This window comes from Bufo gargarizans, chromosome 11, assembly GCF_014858855.1.
Source record: "Bufo gargarizans isolate SCDJY-AF-19 chromosome 11, ASM1485885v1, whole genome shotgun sequence".
In the NCBI taxonomy this organism is placed as follows: domain Eukaryota; kingdom Metazoa; phylum Chordata; class Amphibia; order Anura; family Bufonidae; genus Bufo; species Bufo gargarizans.
The window spans coordinates 72,508,381-72,511,445 of record NC_058090.1 but is presented as its reverse complement, the minus strand read 5'-3'; positions in this window follow the sequence as shown (position 1 = coordinate 72,511,445).

Below are 3,065 nucleotides of genomic sequence, written 5' to 3'. Positions count from 1 at the left end.
CACTTACAGGTACATTTCCTTGTGGATCCTGTAAATTTTGTGGGTTCATCAAAAAATCTAAAAGCTTCACTAACAGTACTGTGGACAAAACGTTCTTCATTAAGTCTTTCCACAATTGTAAGTCAGTTGGTGTTGTGTATTTAATGACATGTGTATGCAACATCAAATATGTGGGTAAAACCATCAGAGAACTAAGAAGACGGATTGGGGAGCACATTCTGGATATCACCAATCTCAAAGATACGCCAATTGCACGTCATGTTCTTGACCTGTGAAGGGGGGGGATACATCATCGGTCAAGTTTCAAGTGATCGACTCTGTGAAGCCGTCACCTAGGGGCGGTGATAATGATCGCATATTGTTACAAAAAGAGGCGAGATGGATTTTTTCTTTGAATACCATCAAACCATCTGGCCTTAATGATGCGATCTCATACGTCCCCTTTATTTAGTGACAAGGCTGGCTTCTTTGGGATATTGTGCAATGGACTATGAGAAATAGATTCATGTGTATGATTACTGACATAAATGGATATACACATGAATTTATGCGTCTGTTCGTTTTTATATATATCTCCTGGAGTGATCCTCCTCCATTGCATATCTATAGTAAGGTGTCCATGCTGCGGTAACTGTATGTAAAGCCGCCTTGTTAATTCCTTGTTTCTTTTATGTGGCGCTTTCTGCGCTTCCCCTGAGACCCACTGTGTTCCTCCTTCCTCTAGCCATTGGTTCGCCTTGTGCCGTGCCTCCTGGCCGGATTGGCTGTGTGACGGAGGCGTGTCTAACAGGGCGGGGTTTCACCCTGTAAAGCTCGGCATTCTGTGGGCCGCTTTGCGGCCATCACAGTGCCGAATCATATGCACACTAGCACGCAGCACCTCAGCCTAGAGGTTGCTAGCTCAGGCAGGATAGTAACTGTTTGTAAAAGCTCCGTACCTCACACTAGAGGAAAACGGCGCTAGGCAGGTATCTCTATCACTGTTTGTTCGTCCATTACCTCTGTCAGTGAAACACCACTGAGGCTCTGGGCTCTGTCATTAATTTGGTGCACATAGCTCCTGATGAAATGCATCCACAATGCATGGAAACGCGTTGAGCTGTTGCCAATAAGGGATATGTCAGGGCAACCATTGCTCCTTTAATCCACCTGGAGTGATAGTATCTGCTCTGCCATAGTCCAGCACCTGCAATTATCAGTGCAGTGAGAGTCTGCGCGCTGGCTCTCACTGTTTGGAGTGGTGTTTGGTGTATTCCCCATACCAATACATCCCCTTGATATTTTTCACCCTGGGTCACACATCCTGAACCCTGCGGTGTATTGAGCCCCTCATGTGTTAGTAGCTTGTGAGACTACTCTGGTATTCCAGATGGTGGCGCTGTTTGGCAGATACCAGTGTTTTCACAATTGTTATAGTCAGTATTGAACACCATACTGACGGATGATATCCCCCTTTTTTAATCAGACAATTAATAAAGACATTATTATTTTGTTTTAGCGCCTATCCTCACATTATTTGCTTAAGTATACATGGAGCTAAACAATCAGAAGCCCCAAGCCAGAGTTGTGGAGGAGGAGGAACAAGCAACCTGGTACAGTGTCTAGGAACAAGTAACAGGGCAAAGAAGCACTTCCCCACAGGGGAACTTACGGTAGGCGGCACAGAAGGGTCTCCAGGGGAGCAGGGTTCAGTCGACATGACTGCACGCTGACTCCGATTGTACGCCGGTACACTGAGACATTCGGCACTTGCTGGCGCCGAAATTTGAACAGGAGACGCTTCCTGGATGACGTCACTTCCCCCGTCCACCGGAAGTGACTTCTGCCGCTTTTCTGAAGTGCTTAGGCGCGCACCCGGCGATAGCCAAGCAGGCTCGGCGGGAGATTTCGACCCGGGAGCAGGGTCACATATTGTAATGGAGCAAGGCCTCCCTCCTTCACCCCTGCCCAGCGTTAGTACAAGGACCGCAGGTGGGCAGGGGGAACACCAGGTAAGGTGTCAGGAAGTTACCGTCTTTATCTTCATCTCCCCACAGGGAGACTCTCTCTGCCTCTGTAGGAACAGGAAACACTGGTGCTGGTGGTGGGGGGGTGGGGGAATTTAAACCCTCTCTGTTCCTGCCCCTACAGAGGTCAGGGGTCAATCTCCTTGTAGCCGTCGTGGTGGTGAGGTGGAAAATCATATTTTACATTGTTGGATCTTAACAAGGTTCCAAGTAGAGCTTCAACATGCAACAAGAAGAAATGAGAGTGAGACAAAACATTTTTTGAGCATTCAATTATATGAAAATAACGATTAAACTGAAACAGGCTGTTTTTCAGCTGCTCCAAATTTTAGGACTACATGCCTTTTAAATGGCCAAATCTGTGCAAAGATGTGGATTCATTGTCATTTTCTGTCAGGTAGTCACACGTTGTGATGGCAAAGGCAAAACAAAAAAAACTTTCCCTTTTTGAACGAGGTCTGATTGTTGAACTGCATAAGCAGGGTCTCTCACAGTGCGCCATCACTGAGGTGGGACGCAGTAAGGCAGTCATTTGGAATTTCTTAAATGATCCTGAGGGTTATGGAACAAAAAGGTCAAGTGGAAGACCGAAAAAAGTGTCATCGGCACTGAGCCGGAGGATCCAATTGGCCAGTCTTCAAAGACCTTGTCTCCTTGAATGCCACAGAACTGCTCGTTTGGACTTTGCAAGAGCACCATACATGGGGCATTCAAAGGTGGAAGGAAGTTTTATTCTGAGAATTTTTTTTAACCTTGATGGTCCTGATTGTTTCCAACATTACTGGCATGACAAGCAGATCCCAACTGAGATGATTTTCTACGCGCCACAGTGGAGGGGGGTGCTTTTTCCTTTAGTGGAACAATGGAGCTTCAGGAAGTGCAGGGGCGTCAAACGGCCGCTGGCTATGTCCAGATGTTGCAGAGAGCATTCGTTATGACTGAGGGCCTTAGTCTTTGTGGTAACGACTGGGTTTTTCAACAGGACAACGCTATAGTACACAATGCCCGCAGGATAAGGGACTTCTTCCAGGAGAATAACAACACTCTTTTGGCCCATCC